Here is a 25,607-nt window from a genome sequence, read left to right on the forward strand (position 1 = left end):
ACCCAATGGTACAATAGTAGCAAAAATATCATGGTAAAATCCCATGTTTTTCTGACTAGATTCAAGTCCTGCTCCACCTGAAAAAAAACCCTAAGATCTACCTGCCACCAATATTAGGCTAATAGATATGTCATGGACCTTAAGGTAAAACCTACCAGCATTATTTTGTTGAATGGATATACCATTAATCAAATCTTAATGATTTATGTTTATGCTCATGAAACAGTATATCTTTCAATCCAAATTAGAAAAGCTTTGATTTGTAGTAAAGTATTACCCTGGAGACCAATCACTGTCCAAGCTTCAGAGAATTAACAGACTGAGAGTGTTTAACTCTTAACAGTATGTATATAGCACAAACCCCCTTTGAAGGTTCAGATACTATTGTAGAAGATGGTGTAGAAAGAGCATAAGGGCCAGACTGATGACTGAGGGGTCATCATGGGACAGATCCAGACACCCACCTCCCAAACCCAGGTATCACAGAGGAGGCTTCGGCAATCTATAGGACCTTAGAGAGTAGATCAGTATTTATTCCTGGCATACAAATGGACTCTAGGAACCCATTGCACATTGAGGGATACTCTTTTAGCCTGGAAATATGGGGGAGGACCTAGGCCCTGCCTGGGATGATATGACAGACTCCAAAAATCCCTCATAGAAGGCCTTCCCTTCCCTGGGGAGCAGAGGAGGAATGGAGTGGAGTGGGAGGTTAGGGGGCTTGGGGGGACCAGGGGAGGAGGAGAGGAAGAGGGAACTAGGAGAAACATGTGTAAAAAGTTAAATAAAAAATATTATAAAAAAGGAGCCAGAAGTAGTGAATGACTGAAAGAAAACTGTGACTTTTGAACACAGCAAAGCAGTTGTACATGTAAACTCACACATGTACAAAACCATTGTGGACCTAAGCCAGATCAAATGTCAACATGGATAAGGGAGTTTGGCACACAATCATATCTCTAGCTAAGGAACTATTGGAAATTCATAGCTGATGCAGGAGGAAGAGACCATTTTTCTCTATGTGTGTAGCCACTAGTAGTTGACCATGCTCTAGTAGGATATGGAACATCCAAGAAAATTTGGGATGCATAAATTGGTCCTGAGTTAAAAAGGACACAAGTAGGGTGGGTAGGGCAGATGGGTGGATCGTGAAAGGGATATGGGAAGGAAATGGGTGATCAAATATGTTGTGTAAAACTTTCCAATAACTAATACAAATGTTTGCCTCCATCTAGGATGGTTTTTTGTGCTTTAATCAATCTGTATTTATTGTTTGTCAGTTTAATGTATTCATCCAATGAACTTTAGTGATCCCTAGTCTCACCCCCTTCTTTTGCCTTCTTCATCCATATCTGGCAAGAATTTATTCTTCTCAACAAGCCCCCTTACTCTTTTTACGTCTTCCTTGTCTACATGGCCCATTCAGTTTAATAAGGTTTGCTTGCCTGATCATTGGTTAATTATTGGAGCAAGGGCAACTTATTAGTGGCTATGTAAGTGAAGGAAATAACACACCCTGAGACATAAAAAGACTGATGTTTACATAGTCTACATTCTATATAGGCACATTTACTAGAAAGCATTAAAGTTGAATTTTGAAATCAGATGTATGAAAATATTTGACAACCTTTAAAATGTAAGTGCACTATAAATGTGATGAAAATTATGTAAAATACTTGAACATAAGCCTTGTTTTCAAGAATGTTTCAAATGGTGCCTGGTCGTAGCCTGCTTTGTTAACCAAGGACAGAAAACGCATTTGTAGAAACCATCTATCAAGAAGTTATACATTAGGATTACTGGCCGTCTGGGGTTCCTTTCATAAAATTCCAACAAAGGGAAAATGTGATACTGCCAAAGTCTTGCCTGGGCCAGAACAAGGGAAGAGCAGCTGCATCTATTTTTTTGATTCACATCTGTGTCTAGTAATTCATGCTTGACTTTGATCTGGTCCTTGGCAAGTATCATTTTCCCAAACCAAAGTTTAGCCCAAGAATTAAGTTTCATGCTTTGTGTTTTTTAGAACTTAACTACTTCTCCAACTTAAGGCCCCATTTATCTCTTTAAACAAATATAGCAATGTGCGTGACTCAGCATCACCTTAGTTTCAACATACTTCGTTTACACAAGAGGTTAACAAACCCTCTGTATTATGTGTGCTCCATTTGATTTTTAAACAGCTCTGGTTACCCTTGAATTTGTTTTTATAGTATTTTGTTTCAATAGTCCCATTCTTACAGTCAACATTTTTATCTAACTTATTTTATACATAGAGGTGTTTTGTCTGCTTTGTGTGTATACCACATTGACTCCTATCACCTGTGATAGTCAGAGGATGTTTAATCCCCTGGAACTGGAGTTATAGGTGGTTGTGAACCACTATGTGCGTGCTAGGAATAGAAGTCTCTTTTCTTCTGGAAGACCAGTCAGTGCTCTTCTTAAGCTCTGAGCCATGTATCTGTCAAGACACTTAGTCAAATTTTTATGGTGTTATTTTTTAATCTAAATAGTCTACTGTTGCCTAAATATTGTGGCAATCAAAATGTTAGTAATTCTTTCACTGCATTGGTACTGTGAGTAGGAATTTATTTTTAAAAAAAAGATGTTTCTAGTAATGGAAGTAATTAGACATTAAAAAAGTAAACAATGATTTCCATATCATTTTAAGTACGCTGAAAGATAAAAGAAAATGTTAAAACTAAGAACAACAACCACACTAATATTATGATCGAATCATCATTTGTATAACCAGTGTGTTATACTATGTAAAGGTTAGAGTTTCAAACCGGAATTTTCAGAATCCAAATGTAGAGCTTCACTTCCTTACTGTGAACTGTGACAGTGACAGCTGTTCTAAATGGAGGCCACAAGGAAAGAGGATGTGTTCAGGATAGGGATATGTAGAAGCTGAGCCACATATAGCAAGGTTATTATAGATCTTGCACCTATTTTTCTGTATATTCTCCAAATTTAACTGTGTTATTTTATTGTATTTATTTCCTTTTCAACATATATTACTAACATCTGTAAAATGTTAACTTAACCAAGTTCTTCAAAATGTTGGTAAAATTGTTTTTAGTGTTCATAAATGATGTTCCTTAATAGAAGTTATTAAATATTATCCAAATGACCATAAGAAGTCTTCTTATAATGACATTCTGTGATTTTTCTGTTCTTATTCCAAACCACAATATATTTCCTCACAAATAATTAGGATTCAAGACGTAGGAGGTTTTTTTGAGGGGGAGTTTGGTTCAGCACTGTATTCCAATACACTGGCACAAACACAGAATATTGCTCTAAAATGCTTTCAAAACTAAAAGAAAGTGTCTTATTGATGTGAAAAGACACCATGACCACACCAATCCTTACAAAAGAAAACATTTAATCGGGATTTGTTTATGGTGTCATAGGCTTATCAACATGGCAGGGAGCATGGTCACACACAGGCAGACATGGTGCTGGAGAGGTAGAGGAGAGTTCTACACCCAGATCCCCAGGCAGCAAGAAGCAAGAGACAATGGTCCTGGCTGTGGCTTTTGAAATAGCAAAACCCACCCCCAGTGACACACTTCCTCCAACAAGAGTACACTGACCACCAAAGTGACCACTATTACTGACCACCACAATGGAAACTATACCTAAAAACTACAATGACCATGGGAGAGACCACTATGGATGACCACCACAGTTGGCTTGCAACTGACCACACTACTGATGACTAAAGCTGACCATCAGAATGAACACAATGAACAACTGGTCACATCAATGGCTACTGCAGTAATCTCTATGATTAATCATCACATAGACACTACAACTAACCACATCAATGACCATCAGAGTGGAATCTACAACTGACCATCACAGCGACCCAGTGACCACTATGGCTGACCATAAAAGTGGACACAAGAAGAACACCAAGGAGACAACAACAGTGACCATCACAGTGAGCACTACATTTGTAAACCACAATGACCACAAAGGCTGACCATCATGGTGAACACTAAAACTGACTACCAGAGTGACTCCTACAATGATCACTATAATTGTAATCACAGTGAACACCACAGTTGTGTATCACTGTGACCACCATGACTTCTTGTCACAGTGACCACCACAGTCAATCACTGTACTGACCACAACTATGACAACCTTGGTTGACCACCACAGTGGACACTACAAGTGGCTACAACAATGACAAACATGGTTAACCATCCCATTAGATACTACAACTTACATTACAGTGGCCAATATTGGTGATAATCACAGAGGACACTACTACTAAACAACACATTGAACACCTTGACTGACCACAATTTACATCACACCTGACGAGCTTGGTGAACATTATGTCTGACCACACCAGTGGATATTATACCTGACCTTCATAGTGGACACTATGACTGACCATCAAAATGGAAACTACAACTTACCACCACAAGTAGCTGTCTGGTAGCCAGTCATAGTGGTCACTGTGAGGCATACTGATGTGGTCAGCCAGTAGGGTCACCATCTTGTTCTCTGAGGTAGTCAGTTATACTGTCTACTCTGTTTCTTCTTCTTCTTCTTCTTCTTCTTCTTCTTCTTCTTCTTCTTCTTCTTCTTCTTCTTTTGGTTTTCTGAGACAGGGTTTCACTGTGTTATTTTGGAGGCTGTCCTAGAGCTCGCACTGTAGACCAGGCTGGCCTCCATCTCACAGAGATCCATCTGCCTCTGCCTACTGAGTGCTGGATTAAAGGTGTGTACCACCAACAACCAGCTTGTACTGTCGACTCTGATGGTCAATGATAATGGTCACAGTGGTTAGTTGTAGTGTTCAGTCATAGTGGTCACTGTGGTGGTTATTGATGTGGTCAGTCATAGTGGTCACTGTGGTGGTTATTGATGTGGCCAGTCATAGTGGTCACTGTCTTCTAGCTTTTCCTGGATATGAACACTTTCATGTGCCTATTTCTTGAACACTTCTACCATCTGGTAGTCCTGAATCTCTTTGCATGAGCCAGTGCTTTTTACCAAATTTTAAACAGATTTTCTAACTCCATTTTAGAAGCATCATAAAGCTCCCTTGTCAGGGGGTTAAATCTTGTACTGCAAAAATATTTATTTTTCTCTATATATTGTCCCTTATTTAATAATCTTTTAATATATTCATTCTTCAGCACATGCATTCTATCTACACATGCTTCCTCTATTTTAGCTGGCAGTTGTTAGACATAGAGATACCTCAAAGTTCCTTTAAAATGTTATATGTCTTTTCTTGTAAGTGATAAAGTCATTATCTCCTTATTCATTGTATGCTGATGTTATACCCTCATTGATTTGATTTGTGTCAGAAATAAGTAGAAGATAATGGGATGAACATGGCCATACAATATCTGCCCCAATATCAGTGTTTCATCTTTTTCAAGTGATGACAGTGTCAAGAAGAGTCATAACAGAGGAGTACTGTGGTGATCTGAAAGAAAATGACCCCTATTGGTTGATAAGGAGTGGCACCATTAGAAGGTGTGCCCTCGCTGGAGTAGGCGTAGCATTTTTGAGGAAGTATCACTATGGGGGTGGGCTTTGAGGTCTCAGAAGCTCGACCCAGTGTTCTTCCTGCTATCTGTGGATCCAGAGCAGAGCTAACAGAAGGCAGATACACAACAGGCAGCCTTACCATGTACTCTATATAGGACCCAGGATTAGGAGTAGTCATTGACCTTGAGGGAATTTATCGATTTAGCAGAAGACCCTTTTCTTGTAAGGCATAAATTTGGGGAAATATACATGTGAGAGAAATGCTACCAACATGGCAGTATTTTTCTGAAAACCCTTGTAACACATGCACGAGCAAAGTCCCGCTGAGATCTGCTTCTTTGCAGTCAACATTCCTCTTCATCAGTCAATGCATGGACTCCAGAACCAGTTGGACTGTGGAAAGGCAGAAGTCAGAGATGTTGGCATTTAAAGCGGAGACTGCAAATGGACATTGGGAGCCCATTCCCCAAAGAGGGATATTCTCTCATATGAGACACATGGGGGAGGGACTAGGCCCTGTCCCAAATGATGTTACAGACTTTGATGATTCCCCATGGAAGGCTTCACCCTTTCTATGTAGCACAAGAGGGATGGGATGGTGGTCGGTGTTGGGAATGGGAGAATGGGAGGGAGAGTCAACTGGGATTGATATGTAAAGTAAGATTGTTTCTAATTTAAATTTTAAAAAGGAAAAAAAAACTATAATAAGGCAAAAATAATCCCAGGCATAGTAAAAATTATTTTATAAACTGAAAAAATAATAAAGTGGAGACTGTAGAGTGTCTCGGGTGTACATTTCAGTATTGCAGCTGTTGAAAGCTTGAAAACTACACCTGTAATCAAATCAGAACACAATGTTTCTACACCACCCATGGACCATCTATCCATGAAATTCATGGGAGAAAATGGGCAGTGACACAAATTTAAGACTAACCTTGTGTATTAAAGACACTTTTTTACAGTCACCAGTTTCATAGAGCACTAAACATGGGACTTGTTATAGGAATTGAAATTCTCCAATTGTTGCTTACTTGATGTTTTCATGCAACCCATATAGGATGCAGACCTATTCTATTAGTGGATTAAGTTAAATGCTTCTTTAAAATTAGATTTAAGGGTCAATTAGATTTTTATAGCATCAGTGAGGAAGAAATAAGATACTCTTAAATGTGGTGGAGTCTCAGAACTTCAGGGAAAAAGCTAAGACTACTAGACAGATATCTAAGTCCTGAGACAGTTCTCCATTACCCCATTCAGAGGAGACAAAGCTAATCACGGCAGACTGTCAGTGTTTCACTGCATTTTTAATGATAACTAATCATATTTATCCATAATTATTCATCAGATGTAAAGCCATAATTTTAAATTCTTAGCCTGGCAGGACCTTCTTTATTTGCTCTTTAGAATAATAGAGCTAAACATTTGATGCGTTGCAGTGGGAAAAGTGAACATTGCTAAAAGATTGGTTTCCTACTCTGTAGCCCTCCTCCCTTGATCCTTGCACCTGCAGGCTGTGGTACCATTGTATACTGTCAGTTCTGTGGCTCTTCTGGAATTTAAGCCAGGACACCAACGGCTATGAGTTTTTGGGGGAAATGTGTTCTTCCATTTTTTTTTCTTTGGATCCTGGAGCCAAAATAAAACTGAGCTTGCCTGGCAAGCAGGGAAGCAACAAGCATATTATCAATTCTCTCTGGATCTCAGGCTCCTTGTTGAGTGAATGGATTGGGCTAGATAATGATTTATAATGTAATTTCCAGTTTTAGTGTTCTGTGATATTTTGAATATAATCCAGGCTTCAGAAACTGACACAAGGCATTTTTTTTCAATTTTGAAATGAATCCAGGTTTCTCTTTCCTCTTTCCCACACTGCTCACAAATCCCTTCATTTTTCTTTGCTGGCTGAGCTGGAGGGGATGCATATGCACAATTCATTCTGCAGACATTTATTCAAATTTTACAGTAACGGTCTCCTATGAAAATATTCAAACATTCTTTTAGAAGCAACATTCCAGAAATTTATGAAAAATTGGACAATTGATAATAGTTAGGTGAGTTCAAAGGATTGAAAAGGAAAATTATTCAGCATCCGATAAATAAAACAATTCTCAGAACTGTCATGTACTACCTCAAATCCTAATCAATTGCTTATAATTATTATTTAATTTTTTAAATTATGAAGCTGTTGGCTTTGCTTCTTTCTTACTGGATAGCTCTGACTTAGGTATTTACCCCATAAATGATAATCTAAGTATTTCTCTTACTGGAGTAAAGTTCCAGACATCTTATTTCTCTGGCAGACTACATGGTGACTCTAATTATTATTTAATTAATGTCCATCAAGTATAACTCATATGAAGTCAAAGCTGGACTCTAAAATGAATAAGGAAAAGGGTAGATGTAAATTAAAATATTAGATTGTAAATTTATTGACTATTCCTGAAAAAGAAATTGAGATTTTTTTTCCATCCTAGAATAGTGATTGTTTTTTCTGATTTTTGTTGTCTCATTTGCCTAAAAAACATAGTAGCAATTTTTGTGTGAAAGAATCAGGGGCTAACTGAATAAAACACCTCTGTTATAGGCTAGGTAATGCCAAAATAAACAGAGCTCTGATTCCAGTGCTCAAAAAAGTGCCTTCACTTGGGAGAGTTTCCATATAGACTCTAACTTACAAATGCCATGAATTCCATTTCTTAAACACAAAGTTCAAATTGTTTCCTTGGTTGATAATAGAAAGAAGAATGGAAGAGGCAAGAGACAAGCACTTATCTATAGGAGACTTCAGGAATGTATAGGCTCCTTATGTTTGGATATACTCACTTTTCTAATCAATTACATTAACATTTGACTTCTTTACAGACCACAGATATTCTGAATAGGACAACTCCAAATGTTACTGGTGCATGAATAATATGTGGAGGAATGCAGTGGTCCTCATTACTCTCTATCTAAAGTGTCCTGCTCAGTCAGAAAGAATGCTTAACTTTAAATCATTATCATCACTGTCATGTCAGTATTTATTCATATTACCTGGCAAGATTCTTAGTCCAAACCCCTCTGGATATTTAGTATTTTTTAGTACTTAATATTTTCATCCTTGTTTATCCTACAAACATGTAAAGGTATTTCACTGTGGTTTTATTTATTTGCTGTTTGTTTGTTTATGGTGATTTCTTTTATCATTTATCATAAAGTAAAACTCTGGGACAAAATATAAAGATAAGAACCTGAGACAGACACAATGACTGAAACACATGCCTTCTCTGCCCAGTTTCTGGTCGACCAAACCCACACCACCTTCTGGCCCCAAACCTTTTTTTGATGGAGGCCACTGTCTTTAGTTCTGAGGAACTCTCTGACCCATTCAGGCCAGCTGAATGCAAACTCCTCCTTTGGAACCAAAGTCTGACTTCATTGAACTTAGAACCCAACATAAAATTCCTGTAACAGTCCCCCTTTTTTGGCCAATTAAAAGGAAAGTTTCTAATTTTAATTACCTTAATTAGTAATCTTAAGCCTGTATATGATGCTATTGATATTTGTCCTTATATTTCTCTAATCAGTTTTTTTTATTTTTAAGACAGGGTTTCTCTGTGACTTTGGAGGCTGTCCTGGAACTAGCTCTTTTACACCAGACTGGTCTTAAACTCACAGAGATCCTCCTTCTGTTCCTCCTGAATGCTGGTATTAAAGGCGTGAGCCAACACTGCCCAGCTTCTAATCAATTTTTAAGAAGTTTTTCTATTAAATTTTATGTTTTTAAGACATTCTGAATATATTATAATTTTGCTATAGCTCTTTTACTGCCGATACATGTTATAGTTTTCCTTTCTCACAGTAAAAAGGCCAAGATCCAATACACTCAGTCACATCAGTAGTGGGAACTGGTATTAGTTGTTTTTCTTGTCTCTGTGATGAAACTGACAGGATCAACTTAAGGGAGAAAAGATTTGACTTCTTGTCTCAGGGATGTCAGTCTATTTTAGTGAGGAAGTCAAAGAGGAAAGGAACAGTGTCTACCAGTGGCCATGAGAGCCTATAGATGCATTGTCTGATGTAGTATCATATACGTAGCCAGAATCCTAGAAAAGTACAGCATTCAAAGGTGCTCTGGGTGACCGCCACACTTCAGCTAGTGGCCAAAGCTCATCTATTTAGCAGTCTTTTAACTGCTCTACCAGCTGGGAAATGTTGAAAATTGAATATCAAAGGGAGAGTTCACATTCAGATGGCAATAGGGTAGAATCCCAGTTTGTGCTTTACTCTTAATCCCATGTTCTTAGGAGGCTACCACACAAAGGATGCTCAGTTTGGCACCCTTTTCTTTCTGTTTGTCCCTTTCGATTTCTTAATGATCAGGGAGTTGCTAACTTTTGAAGTATAATTTACCAATATACATTTTTAGTTTATAAACAGTTATGGAGCTAGTCCAAAACTCCCAACCTTATCGTAAACACGCAGAGAATTATTATTTCAGTTACTTTGATGTACTTTATGCCTCTGTTTAAGTCAACGGTTTATTGTGTTTAACAGGGTTCCGAGCTTAATTTAATAGAAAACAACTGTACCATGCTAGTCTATATTGACTGTCACAGTTGTCTGAAGGAAGCCAACAAATGCATTTCTAGCCGGTGTCTTTCACTGTCACTGACAGTTCTCTTCTTTATTAACTCTATTAACTGTCATTTTAGAAAAAAAAATTGATGAGTTATAGTAAGGTCTCGCAGCTTGTATTTTTCTAACACAATCATAGCAAATTTGGTATTCACATTCTCATTCATGAGATAGATTGTTAGGTTTCAAAACAATACAAATAACATTTGTAAATCCAGGTGTCCTTAACTAGCATTAAACCTGAATATGAATTTAGAATAAACTGACAGAATTCAAGGCCCACACCTTTCCCTTCAATGGACATGGTATATCTCTGTGGGGTTTATTTGCTACCCTTCCCCCCAGATGATGAGTTTGGAGGAGTAAAGGCTATGAGGAAAACCACTGTCTGACTCAGGACTAGCCAGCATAGCCCTGGATCTAGGGGTTTCTGTTTTTTCCTCTACCTGAAACCCACTTGTGAGGTCGGAAAATGTTCTTGTAAGGCAGTTGAATGTACTCACAGTCTCTCTGTGCCTCTCTGAGTTCATAAGATTTTTCAAAAGAAGAAGAAAAAAAAAGAACCCATTAAGGAAATAAAAGGCATTTCGAGCATTTATGAAGTAGAATGATTGTTCACATGGTTTCAGATTCATTTATTTTTGTTGTTCTCCCTCCTCTTCACATGTTAGACATTGTTTTCTCTCTCCACAATGTCATTAAAGGAAAAAATAAACAAAACAAAACAACAAAAAAAAACTCACTGTGGTGAGAGAGGATGGGCTATTAATCCCATTGGAAGCAGACACTCTTCCTTTGCATTTTTCAATTGGCAAAGCACAAGGATATCCCTTGTGAAATATAATACACTGCCCTTCTCCCTTTGTTAGACGTTGCCCCTGGCCAGAAACATGAGTCTAAGCCACAGGAGATGCCGTAAAGGCCTCTTCCATGGAAAGTCAATGAAATCCCTCCTAAGTGGGAGTAGCATGTGGGGACAAGCTGGCCATGCATCTGCTACTCTATTGATTGACAGTCTGTTCAGCAGCTCCATCCAGCTGAGCAGAATCTCTTTCCTTCTGGTCTACCTGCAAGTGTTACCTCTGGCCCCATTCCAGTTAGAGGCACCCGCAAGTCAAGTGAAAATATTCCCCTGTTCAACGTGAGGATATATTTAGCAAAATCTCTCTCTCTTTTTTTTTGCCATGAAAACTGCCGACAAGGCCAGATCAGTGAGGTCAGGACAGAAGGTAGGAATTAAGAGATGTCATGCCCTGATGTTCAACAGTGAATATCCTGCATATGCTCACAGTTTGGTCTTGCTTACAAATCTTTAGATGATTAAATAAGGAGAAACAAATTAGTTTTAAAAATCCATTCAGATTTTTGAGATTCTTTCAATTATGTATACTTTATGATTACTTCACATAAATTTACATTAAAATAATTTGAGTACCAGTACCAGTTATGCCCAGATCCATGCGTTTAATATCAAGATATACATGAGTGTTACTCACAATCCTTTATGATGTTTGCTGAAAGTAATGAAATATGTATGCTGGTCCCCATTCATGCCACAAGCAAACTGTCAATTGACACTTACATTCACATTAAACTGTGTATTGCCTCTGATTTTGAACTCTAGTAATAGTCTTTGTCATGATATGTAAAAAGTCCAGGCTACTTACTTGATTTGCCAGAAAAGACATTATGGCAAATTCCAACCATTCATCCTAAACCTCCATGGTAAATAGATATTTAGAGAAAGTTTTGGCTGGAATTTTAGATATTGGAGTCTAAATAGACATATTTTTACATTAGTGATATGAAAACAAAAAAACATAAAACAGGTTGAATCTAAATTATATAATAATCAATGCCCCTAAAAGTAAGGTTTAAAAATTATTATGTTGTGTGATGTGTTGTAGTATGTATTTGGATGTCAGGGAACATTGTGGAGTTGATTTCTCCCTTTGCACATTTGTTGGATTTCAGGCATTGAACTCTGGTCATCAGGCTTTCACAGCTAACACTTTCATCCACTAAGTCATCTCACCTACCCCAAAGACAAAGATGCCTGTTCTTATTTCTATCTAAGACTTATCATAATTTAGAAATTCATGCATCACACAAAGATGTACCATAAAAATGTCCAATGTCCACTCAGTCTTCACCTTACCCACTTTTGCTTGAAGAAGCTGCTTCCCAGAAATCCCCACACAGGAACCTTTAAAATAACTCACAACTTTGTGAAGGCAGAAGTTCAAGTCTTCATTATTCTTTATGATAGTTCTAAACTGTTGCTGAATTTCAAGAAATGGGATAGACAAAGAATGATTTTTATAACTACTTCAGGGCAGATCTCATATTCAGGAGTACTTGACCAACAAATATTGAAATCCACAGGTACTTTCTGGTTTGTTTGTTTGCTTGCTTTATTTTGTTGTTGTTGCTGGTGGTGGTGGTGCTGGTAGAAATGGCTGTGGTTGTGGTGTTTGTTGTGCTTATGTGTCTGCGTGCATGTTTTTATTTGGTTACAGTTCAGTGGTTTTTTTTTCAGATAATGATATATGTTGTGTTGGGTTTTTTATTTGCCTTTTTGAGGAAGAATTTAAACAACGTCTTAGAATTCTAAAAGGTCAGGGTTAAAATGGCTTAGAATACAACATGTTACATGTTTCATTCAAGAACTGGGAAACAATCTGAGAAATGACACATCTTAGAAGAGCCATGTGCTAGCTACCATCTCCTGTATTATTTTTAGCTAGCTCACATAATAACTGACAACATTTCAATACAGCAAACTCAAGCATGACATTCAAAGTGCATTAGTGTCATGATGTTATAATGTCAGGCTGGTTCCTGGGTGTACACTACCATTTCAGGATCATGCAGCTGTCAAAGGGCAAGAGTCAGGGACCAGCTACTTAAATGTGAATTGCTCTTCAAGCTGCCAATGGTAAGAGCAGACTGTAATGGAAAAATTCTTCATTTCAGAAATTAACGATCTCTAGGAAGAAGCATTTTCAAAGCGTCACTTAAGATGTCGGGAGCTTTTCATTACTCCATAGGTTTTACCATCCTATACAAAGTGTACTGCCCCAGGAAGGTGTCCTAGAGGCTTTACATTTCAACTCAACTTTACCAAACTTGGTACTTTTATACTTAATCCCCAAACAAATAGTAAGCAAAGTGATTTCTTTTATTTCTTTTATTTTTCATATGCATAAGTATAAATGCGAGTATATCACCACCATCAGACATCATAATTGGGGATATTGCATGCAATTCCATAGCTTCTTCTCTAACAGACTGTATCATTGAAAAGAGGTCAAGCTCAGTTACACATTTTGAAACTTGAAAATGTGAGTTTAAATACACTACTTGAATGCCAAAAATTAACTTGTCATCGAATGAGAAGATTAAACGGAAAGAAAAAGATGCCCAACTGATAATTTATGTGATCTAATTCATAAATTAAGTAGAGTGTGCATTATTGCAACTTCATTACCATTCTTGAGAGGCTAATTTCATATAACCACACAGCTATACTGATCAACAGTTTTAATTCTTACTCAGACAGAACACATTCTTGAGAATAGCTCATGTTTTACTTGAATTACTTTTATATTAAGATTGGAAGAGGATTGCTCTTCAATTGAAAGTGTTGGATATTGGGAAGGGAGCATATATTAATTAGGTTTCTGTTGCTGTGATAAAACTGGAAGAGAGTACTTTGCTCATGGTTCTAGAGGGATAAGAATCCATCACGGTGGAGAAGCATGACAGCAAGCAATAGGCATGATGTCAGGAGAGAGAAGCTAAACGCTCACATCTTCAAGTGCAAGAATGAAGCAGAGAAGGTAAGCTGAGACCAGCCACACTTTGGTAGCCTGGTCTTTCAAGGAGCCAGAGAGAGAGGGGAGAGAGAGAGAGAGATTCAGAGAGAGAGAGAAGGAAACAGAGAGAGAGAGAGAGAGAGAGAGAGAGAGAGAGAGAGAGAGAGAGAGGCAGATTCAGAGAGAGAGAGAGAGATTCAGTTAGATGAACTAATTTTGTGTGAAATTCCTAAGTCATATTCCACATGCTGAAGAAAAGACTGAGAGAAACAAATGTTTAGTACTTTCAACATTTATAGCACAAACATTTTCTGTCTTTTTCCAGACTAGCAAAGTGGGGGAGATACTTCACACATACAAAAGGATAGTCGTCTTTGGCATCCTTGCTAAGAGATCATTGAAAAATATTTTATCTTATTTGTTTATGGTGATTTAAAATATTTTATTTAATGTTTATACACCCATATAAAGTCTTTGGACCCAATCCATCCCATCCTTTCCCTGCCAATTCAACCCTTATCCTAAATATTTTACTCTCCCAAATTTATTGGTACTCTCTCTCTAATTTAGTACTCACTCCATCTACTTAGTGAGGCCTGCAAAGTCATGGGAACATGAGCATTTTCTTGAGCAATAGTAGAATTTCAGGGTTTACATTCCTGGAGAAAACTGACTAACCCTGTCATAGTTTGAAAGCAAAATGCTACCCTCCCCCAAAAGGGCTTGCATATTTGGCACTTTTTTTTTAAAACCTCACATGTTGTCCTCACAAGAAAATGTAAAAAAGCTTATATTTGTTCTCCATTGTTATTCAAGTCATGTTACAACTTGAATGTTGAATTTTTATTTCTCTTCTTTTCCTCTCTGTCTCTGTCTCTGTCTCTGTCTCTCTCTCTCTTTTTCTGTGTGTGTGTGTGTGTGTGTGTGTGTATGTATGTAGTGGGTATATAAATAAATATATATATATGTATATGCATGTTTGTATGTGTGTTAGCACATATATAAAGATGCACACACATAGATTGTGTGTGTTTGTGTGTGTGTGAATACATATAGAGACCCAAGTTTGAAGGACCTAATGTTTTTATTTCCTGAGATAACATCATTCAAACACAGAGCTTTCTTATAGCTAGACTTGAGTATACATCTTGCTCCAGGGATTCCATGTTTGTCTTCCTAAGATGGGTTAACATAACTAACACACAATTAAGTGTATTTTGGTGAGCCAAACTCTGTATTTCAAGACACTTTATCAACATAATCATCCCTCCAGCCAGATTTTTAAACATTTGTAGTTAAATGTATTTTCTGTAATTGAAAGATAGAACACATGTTTTTGTTGTTGTTGTTTGCAAGGACATCTCTGTTGATGTTGCTGCCCATGAATCCTCACAGAATCTTTCCAGAGCTCCTCTTCTCTTTTCCACACTGAGACACATCTCCTTCTAGGAGAGCAGCACAGAGTCCCCAACCCACTAATTTCCATTGCACCTTTCAAATAACTCAGATAGTCTTAAATTGCCATATTTTGTTCTTTTAAAAGTTTCTGGTTTCTCATTTCTGTTAATATTTGTAGATCTTTTTCTTATTTACTAGATTTTTTCATTTTTTAATTTAAATTAGAAATAAGCATGCTTCAAATGTCAATCCCAGCTCCCTCCCTTTCTCCCTCACAGCCTCACCCCACCCCCACCCCCAGCCCAATCCCCACATCTTTCCCCAGGGAGGGTGAGGCCCTTCTTGAGGGGATCTCCAGAGTCTGTCATTTCATCCAGGGCAGGACCTAGGCCCTTCCCCATGTGTCCAGGATGAGAGAGCATCCCTCCAAGTTGAATGGGCTCTTAAAGTTCATTTGTATGTCATGGTGAACACTGATCTGCTACCCAAGGCCCCAGAGATTTCTGACATCTCCTCACTGACACTGCATTCATAGAGTTTGGATCAGTCCCCTATTGGCCTCTTAGCCATCAGTCTGGGGTTCAAGAGCTCCCCCTTGTCCAGTCAGCTGTCTTTGTGGGTTCACCAGCATGGTCTTGACCCTTTTGCTCATCACTCCTCCATCTCTGTCACTGGATTCATGAGCTTATATATTCAGTTGTCTCTGATATTGACCTCTATTGCTCATATACCACGGGTTCCAGAAAATTGGGAAACAGTCTACCTCAAAATTCTTGGGCATATACCCAAAGGATACTCAATCATACCACAAAGACACTTGCTCAACAATATTCATAGCATCATTGTTCATAATAGCCAGAACCTGGCAACAACCTAGAGTCCCCCCAACTGAAGAATGGATAAAGAAAAATGTGGTACATTTACATAATGGAGTATTACTCAACTGTGAAAAACAATGGCATCATGTAATTTTCAGGCAAATGGATGGAAGTAGAAAATAAAATCCTGAATGAGGTAACCCAGACTCAGAAAGACAATCATGGTATGTGCTCACTCCTAAGTGGATATTATATATAGAGTAAAGGATAACCAGACCACAATCCACAGCTCCATGGAAGCTAGGTAACATGGAAAACCATAAGAGGGACACATGGATTGCCCTGGGAAGGGAAATTAGATGAGATCTCCTGAGATAACTGGGGGAAGGGGGTGGGCAAATGAGAAGGGATGGGGGATGAGAACATGAGGGAGAGGGATGGTCAAGGGGGAAGGGACAGAGAAGGAAAGAGATACCTTAATAGAGAGAATCAGCATGTGGGTTAGAGGGAAACCTGGTACTAGCTAGCTAAGACTCCTAGCAATAGTGGAGAGTGTGCCTGAACTGGCCTTCTCTGATTTCAGATTGGTGAATGCCCCAACTATCACCATAGAGCCTTCATCCAGTAATTGATTGATCCACAGCCAAGCACAAGGCCAAACTCTAGGCATCCAGTCTAAGAGAGATGAGGCTATGTTTTCAGTAATGAAAACATGGCTATGTTTTCAGTAATCAACCTGAGTATTTTCAACATCCCAAATTTGTTCCCCTGACACATCCACTCACATGCTAGAGTCTTTGCATGGTTCTGCTAACAAATACCCCATCTACATTTGAAATAGGCATCTCTGAAGATTCTGCCTCTGCCTTTTATTCTGTCATACTTATCACTATTATCTCACTTTTCCATCCATCTAGAAATTTAGCCACCTATTACATGTCTTGGAGTCACCCTTCCATCATAATAGCTCTTTTCAGTTATTTTTACTATCATTTTGACACTTCTTATGAACAAGGAAGACAGTATGATATACAGGTGGACCTATTAGCTAGCCAGAATAGAGGTTCCTTTTTATATCATAGTAAAAAGAAAGCTTCTAAGGTAACTAATTTTTTGAAGATCAAGATTCCTAGTGTGCAGCAGAAAATAGTATGGGGTCTGTTACAGCAGAAGGATGTAGCTGGAGCTGAGGGAACCCAATCTTCCTTTCTCCCTCCCTTTATTTCATTCATTCTTTCTTGCAGGAAAAAGTATAAATGCAGTCCCATACTACTTCAAATTATGCAGTAGAGTTTCCCACATTTGGGTAAATCACATGGGGCTGTACATTCACAATGCTGTGGATGAGGCTGGCCCTGGGGAAACCACTTGCTTGATTGTAGTATTCACCTTCTATATCAGTGGTTCCAAATACATTTTAATGGGCAACAGGAATCGATAACCATTCCCCAAAGGGAGACAGTTATCCTTATTCTGTCAGTAATGAGAGCTTCTCAGGGATCTTGAGAGGACCACTGCTCCTCCCCCAAGGCTGTTCATCACATCAGAACCTTTTAAGATAGTCTAAAACAGAGGTGTCCATATTTGCTCTCAAATGACACGGAAACATAGAAGCCCAAGACCTCTGTCTCATAGTGGAGTTGTAAGGTGAACATTAATGCAGTTTTCTGTGAAGATAAATTACACTCACACATCCACAACTATCAAATCTTCCTGGAGCACAAGACATGGGTTGTGTTGAGGGACACACAACCAGCATAAGCTGTCCATCTGGACCTCTGCTCTAGGCAAAGACACTTTCAGTTTCACTGTAGATTACTACTTATACAGAAAAATAATCAGACTCAGATATAAAAATTTCAATAAATAAAGTAGAAGACCTATGCTCCAAACAAGGTCTATTTACACCCTCTCATTGGTGACCCATCATGTTGAAGTGTAACTGGCTATATAAATGAATGGTCCCTTCATTGAATCCTGGAAAGGTACGGGAAGGAGAGAGAGACCAGCTAGAATCAGGAAGTCCTTTCACTGACCTTAGTGCATTAAATCTGACTTTGAATTGCACTTGCCTTGCTTTAGTGCCTTTTATTCTATTTCTCAACTGCTTACAAGTTCTCTGCAGTGCCATATAAAACATTAGAAATAATTTTAATCAATTACTGTTAAAGATATCTCAAAGCATTCAAATGCTCTTTAATAAAAGATAAATTTTAAAGCTTGCACTGACAGGAAAAATATATTAACTTCCAATATTTATTACAGATTATTAAAATTAATGTTAGGAAATTTCATTTTAATTATCACCATCTTGCATTAACATAAATATAAATATGCATCTCTGTTGAAATCATATTCCTGCTTATTTAAATATAGAAAAGTTAATTTTCGTGAGACTTTCACAATGCTGAAATCATCTCAAAAAGTTAGGGACTTTATGATATTGAAGAGCAAAAATTAAATATATTATGCTGTAAGGAATCTTATTAATATAATTAATACAGTCTTCAGATTATAGCACATGGCAATAGATCATATATTTAGAGATATGTCAAAAAAAGAAATGCCATTTAATTCTTTGATTTAATGTTGATACACAGAAATAAAATAATTGAAGCATTCAAGAATATATTTCACAAATCAACACTGTCCTAAAATCATGATTTTTTAACTTCAGGAGGTGTATAATTTGCCTTATCTTGTCAATTTGCTTTAGACTTGGGAACTTGGGATATAGAATCAGAGGAGTTCATATAGCTCAATCATGGTAGTTGAATGACTGGCCAAGGAAATGTCTGATCTTTTGTTTGTTGTTTTTTGTATTATTTCATTTCACATTTATGTAGGTTGTATATTATTTTTCTTTCAGTGGCTTTTCAGGATTTTGTTAGTTTGTTTGTTTGATTTGTATTTTTCAAGACAGGGTTTCTCTGTAGCTTTGTATCCTGTCCTGGAACTCACTCTGTAGACCAGGCTGGCCTCAAACTCACAGAGATCTGCCTGTCTCTGCCTCCCAAGTGCTAATTCACCTATGAAAGCCTCATCAATCAGTAAGGTAAAAACTTCCCTTACTCAAAATTTTGATTGGCCATTTGCTTGTCCATTGTAGAGAGTGATAAGTTTGGGGGTTTTTGTTTGTTTTTAATTGCATGAGCTTTTTTCTCTTTTGTATATTATAGTTTTATATCCTGACCACAGTTTCCCCTCCCTTCTCTCCTCCAAGTCCCTCTCCAAAGTGCTTCCGCCATCCACTCCTCCCTCACTTCTCTTCAGAAAAGCACAGGACTCCTATGGATAGCTGGTGCCAGTAAAACTAGTCACCGCCTTTCCTATTAAGGTTTGATGAGGCAACTCCATAAGAGGAAAGGGTCTCAAAGGAAAGTAACTGAGTCAGAGATATCCCCTGCTTCCGCTGTTAGGAGGCCCACAAAAGACCAAGCTACACAATCACAACATACACGCAGAGGGCCTTATCAGTTCCATGCAGTCTTTCTGGTTGTTGGTTCACTCTCTGTGAGCCTCTACAAGCCCAGGTTAGTTGTTTCTGTTTTTTTTTTTGTGATGTCCTTGACACTTCTGGCTCCTAAAATCCTTCCTCACCCTATTCCACAGGATTCCCCAACTCTGCCTGATGTTGGCTGTGGGTTGCATTTGTTTCTATCAGTTGATGGATGAAGCCTTTCTGGTGACAATTGGGCTAGGTACCAATCTATGAGTGTAGCAGAATATAATTTGGAATGTTTTCATTGAGTTTTTTGCCAGTAGAGTTTGGTTCTTTCCTTGGGTCTCTGGACTATCCCGCCTCTCAACCCTGGAACTCATGGCATTGTTCTCAAGATGGACCAGTCATTGGTTGTCATGGCCACAATTTCTTCATCACCTTTTATACCAGCTCAACTTATAGGTAGGACAAATTGTATGTTTTAAGCTTTTTTTGCTGGATTTGTGTCTCAGTCCCTCCATTGGAAGTCTTGCCAGTTCAGGGTCTATATCTGCCATTATTAGGAGTCTTAGCTAGGGTCCTCCTCATAGATTCCTGCACTGGGTTTCTATCTAGTTCCTGAGATACTCTCCCAATTCCAGTTGTGTTTTAAAGCACTTTCTTCCTCCATCCTCTCTCTACCTGATCTCTCTGGTTCTGGTTCCCTCTTCCCCACTTCCCCATCCACAATGTCTATTCTTCTTACCTTCCCAGTGATATCCATGTGTTCCCCCTTGAGCCCTCCTTGTTACCTAGCCTCTCTGTTTCTGTGAATTGTACTATGGTTATTTTTTTCTTTGCAATTAATATCCATTTATAAGTAAGTGCATACTGTCTGTCTTTCTGGGTGTGGGTTACCTCACTTTGGAAGACTTTTTTTCTAGTTCCATCCTTTTAACTTCAGATTTCAGGATGTATTTTTTTAACTTGAAGGACGTCTAGGTTGTTTCTAGTTTCTCGTTGTATCACACATAAAGCTGCTATGACCATAGTTGAATAAGTATCATTCTGGTATGATAGGGCATTGCAATATTAGATTCTTAACAGCTCCTCCAGTAACATCAAAAGGCTTCTTACTTTTACAGTTAATGAATTCAAATGGGTTTCTACCCTTACTTAAGAAACTAGTAGTGCAATGAGTGATAGCTTATAAAGACATAACTATGGTGAGACCAAATTTTATAAAAAAGAGGGCATGTCAAAATAGGAAACTAGCACATCATATGCTCTATGAAATAGCACAATAGAATTGAGTTCCTTAGTGCACCACTTGTGAATATAATCCAAGCACTATGATAAAGATGCATCGTGCTATATTTATTCAGTGTTTTCAGCTTTTCAAAGGAATCTATGTACTGAAGAAGCTGGTATTGTTTCCTCCCATATTGTAGATTAAGAAGGTAAGATAGACACAGATGAGCAGTTTACCAGCATGTCTAGATCTGGTAATTAATTGCCTTAACACATCCATAGTCAGGACCTTTTGGTATTCATCAGCCTTCAGGTGAAGGTCTGTATCTCCAAATGGTGGTGAATAAAATCACCAAGATTGCAGCTCTTTACAAGTGTAATATATCATCTTAAACTACTTTTGAATATATTTGTTACTAATGGAATAGCCAAATGTTCTTTGTCATTATTGTGTAACCTTCTATGGGAATCTTTCTTGTCTTTTACTTTTTTCTATATTTAAAGCAGTTTTAATGTTACATGACAGATAAACTTTCTTGGATTTACTTAGTAAAGCCTTGTTCCAACCAGAAGCATGGCTATCCTCCAATTGTTTTGTGATTGCAGTCTTCCCCACATTTTTGTGACCATCCATGTTCATATGTCACAGGGAAGCTCTCCGTGCTGAGTCTTGGTGCTGAATCCGTCTTTCCTTGGTGACAATTTCCCTGAGCTTTGATCAAGAGACATGGAGCTGCAGTTACAATATGAAGACTTAAAAACTGAGGACTTAAAACAGAATAAGAGAAGTCCTTTCTCTAGGGGCTTTTTTGAATCCTCCACCATCTCATTCAGGTATACAGTAAGGACTGAGAGGCAAAGAACTCACTTTTCAGGACTCTTGCCAAGAAAGAATAGATGCCTTACACTCTTAACTCTGTTTGGCATGTTCAAACTTATCTTAGAGAGAGTCCAGCCATGCCAAGTTATCACCCTATTATCCCTATAATTCTCTTATGAATGCATATCTGTGCCTTCAAAATTCATAATCTGAAATCCTAATCCTAAATCTTGTAGAGTACAGGGCTTTTATTGGTAACTAGGTAGTGAGTGTGGAAACGCCATGAATGAAATCTCTGCTATCATAAAAAGAGGCAGAGGAGAGCACATGTCCCTCTTCCATTGATGACACAATAAGACTGTCATGTAAAAGCAGGACGTAGGCTCTCACCAAACACTGCATCTGTCTGCACCTAGACCATGAACTTTCCAGACACTAGATCTACTACAAACAATGATTTTCACTTAAGTCAGCTAGTCTGCCTTTTTATTCCTAGAAGCCTGGTCTAATGCAGGTCTCCAATATCACAACTGTTAATGTTTACATAGTATTTTTTTTCTATTTCATATGTGTATATTATTATGTTTATGTGTATTGACAAGTGTGGGGTACACACGTTTGTAGTTCCTTGTGGACATGTATAACACTGAGGCCCAAAGTTGACATCAGGCATCATCCTATATTACTCCTCTACCTTATTCATTGAAATAGACCCTCACACTCACAGCAAAAATCTATTAATATGGATAGTCTCACTAGCCAGTTTTCTCTGTGGTTCATGTGTGTCTACTTTCTGATGCTGGAATTACCACATCCACATGAAAATAGAAGAGTTCTTGGAGGTCAAGCTTGCATGGCAAATACTTAACACCTCCTATGACCTGTTTATTTTTATACTCCATAATAATATTCTACAAATCTATATCAAACACTCTGTTCAAAATAACAGTGTAGGTCAAGGGCACAAAACAATCCAGAACATTCTTTTACCAACTAAACCTACATTTTTCAAAGACAGACACACACTGTCGATATGCATTTGACTGCTGAAAGTGGACATTCAATGAATAAGTATTAAAAGGGAAAAAACAAATATAATAAGACATGAAGTTGAGCCCATAAACTCAATAGGATGAGCAGTATATGTTCCATTTAATGAGAGGCATGAGACACCAACAGGTATTCTCAGGCAATGAAAATGACTCAAGAGAATCGCCTCAATAGTCAGATATTTGTCAGATTAAATGAGACATTGCTTTTAAACACTGAACCGTAAAATCAACAGTTTCATGTTTCAATCTAATAGTTTGTTCTTGTTAGTACCCCTTTCACTTGTGTGATTTATAGGTACTTACCGGAAGTCCCACTGAGGACTGAAGCTTAAAAGAGAGTTACACATTAATGCAGATTGAAATAATTTATATGCACACATACAATATTAAAAGTAAAGATTGTGGCTCAGGCAGTAATCTCAACCAATTTTTTACCAAATGCCAGTACCAATGCTTTAGGGAAATTTACAAGAGAGTTTGGTTTTGGTTTTTGTTTGTTTTAGTTTGCAGGTTTTCTATGACTATGTGAATTTCCTAACATTTCCACAGTAATTAAATTGTAGCTCTGGCAACTGGAAAAGAAGTCTGTTCTCCTTTGAAAGAGAAAATGACTTGAAGAGTGAAGTCCAATGTTAATTTCAGTCTTCATGTCCATTTACTCTTTAGAGAAGTCACACAGTGAACAGTCTGCATAGTTATGCAGCAAATAATGTCTGCACTGTATTAGGAATGTGTCTCAATCAAAACTTTTTTTCCTTTTCCTAGCTAGCTAAAACTTCTCAGTAGACTAAATGGAGCAGACATCACACAAGAGCTTATTTTTCAAGAACATGACTTAATATATAATAAATACATTTAAGCCAATTATTTATTATATAAAATTATAGTTAACAACCATCAAATAGTGACGTAGCAGATTAAGTGTTAAAATAATTTGAGTGTGTACATATGTGTAGCATAGCCAAGCACATCTAGACATCTCTTGTATTTGAAATGTATGCTCTGAGACTAGGCTAGAAGGGTTTCACTTGCACTTTTGAAAGTTTAGATAAAACACCTTTTCAACTTTGCTGATGACAAAATTAATTGAGTAGATGAGATATGTTGATTACCAAATCTGAGACCAATTTAATGAACACGTCTCTGAATTCAATTTAATAGAAATATTGAAGGGAAGTACATCAAATGACTTCAACAAGTAAAGATTCACAATAACATACCTAGAATTAGATGAAATACACCATTTATAGAGACAGAGAAATAAAGATGTTTTTCGAGGTCACACACTTTAGGATATAGCCCAATTTATTATTATCCTGTGATTCCTATAAGACAGGAAAAAATAATTGATTAAGGGTATATAATTTAAAAATCAACAAAGTGATTTTTAAAGACACTTAAAAATAGAGGAATCTGAGTCACTGTGGCCACATAAAACTCTAAGCAAACGTTCAGATGGTAAGCTTTGAATGGAAAGGGGGTCTTCTAACTTCAGAATTCTTAATGTGCATTACAAATTAATTTTTACATTTTTATTAAAAGTCATAGATCATTCAGAAGCTAAAAACAATCTCTTCCTGGGGTCAGGATTAATTTATTTTCTTAATGATGCTTAATAGTCCAATTTCTCAGTCAGCCAAATGAGCCCTACAAACTTTAATAGCTTAAAAATGAGATTGTGCTATTCCAAGCTACACTAAATTTCCAAGAGGAAAACTACATTATATGATCTTAATTATTTAATTTTATGACTGTATTGTTACAATACGTAGTCACAGCAAATAAACTGGTTTTTCTGGCAGAATTTCTCCTATTTTCATTTAATTTAAGACCTGGCACAATGCACCTGGGGATGTTTCTATGTTTAAATGAGCTTTATTATAAATAGCAACCTTTCAGATTACTATATAAATAGCTTTGCAACCAAATTGTATGAAAGAAAAAACTGATTTCAAACAGCTTCAAGCAGGGGGTCTAGTTCTTATGTCTTGGAAATGATTACAATGTAACCTCTGTACATAGACTTATTGACCCTTTCCTGCAAACCTCTATTGTGAGGCCTCAAAATCCATCTGAAAAAAAAAACCTACTAAGGAAACGGAAATGGTTAAACAGTGCAAAGTAAAACCATTCTTGTTCTTGACTCCTTGAGCAAAGGGGCATTTACCATTGGATTTTCTTATTCTTTGTGATCCACTGTGGGGGCGCCAAAAACACCTGATGATAGTAAATACTTTAGGCTCTAGATCTAAGAACCAGTGTTATTCAGCTCTGTCCTCCCATTGTGAGAGTACCCCAAGCAAATCATAAACAACCTGGCATGGCTGTGCCCATGTTAAACTTTACTTGGAACACTATATCATTCAGTTTTCATTCAAAATTTCAGCATCCTGTCTTTATTTTAGCTTGCAAGAGTCCTTATTCTTAAGTCACTACATGCCTTTACTTTTACAAAATGATTGAATATCTAACTCACTTTGATAACTGTTCAAAATTATATTAAAACCAATAAGAAGATGATTAAGGCTATTTCTGGAGGATATAGCTCTATGATTTGGAATTCTACTTGTCTTTTTAATTTTACTGACAAATAGATTTTTTTTCACATAATATATTCATATCATGGTTTCTCCTCCCCTAGGCCTCCCTGATCATCCTCACCTCACACACGCCCAAATCCATGCTTTTTCTTTCTCTCTCTCATTAGAAAACCATCATGCAATCAAACAAAAATGAAACAAACAAATAAACATAATAGGACAATAACATACAATGGTAACTTTAATTCCTTGGAGCTCAGTAGCAATGCCATCACTGTTAATGTTTGTTTTGTCTCATAAGTATAATTTGATATCTTTTGCTGTCTAAATAGCAAAAGAAGAAGAGAAGAAT

At 37.4% G+C, this 25,607-nt stretch overlaps 1 non-coding gene across 1 annotated transcript; it reads right to left on the minus strand.

Annotated features, from left to right (window-relative positions):
- Positions 1-17,412: 17,412 nt before the first annotated feature.
- On the minus strand, positions 17,413-17,575 carry LOC121144404. Its single transcript, XR_005881767.1, has one exon. It is a non-coding gene; the product is annotated as a U1 spliceosomal RNA (small nuclear RNA).
- Positions 17,576-25,607: the final 8,032 nt, after the last annotated feature.

The sequence above is a fragment of the Mesocricetus auratus genome, unplaced genomic scaffold (genome assembly GCF_017639785.1).
Source record: "Mesocricetus auratus isolate SY011 unplaced genomic scaffold, BCM_Maur_2.0 Super-Scaffold_100015, whole genome shotgun sequence".
NCBI classification, from domain to species: domain Eukaryota; kingdom Metazoa; phylum Chordata; class Mammalia; order Rodentia; family Cricetidae; genus Mesocricetus; species Mesocricetus auratus.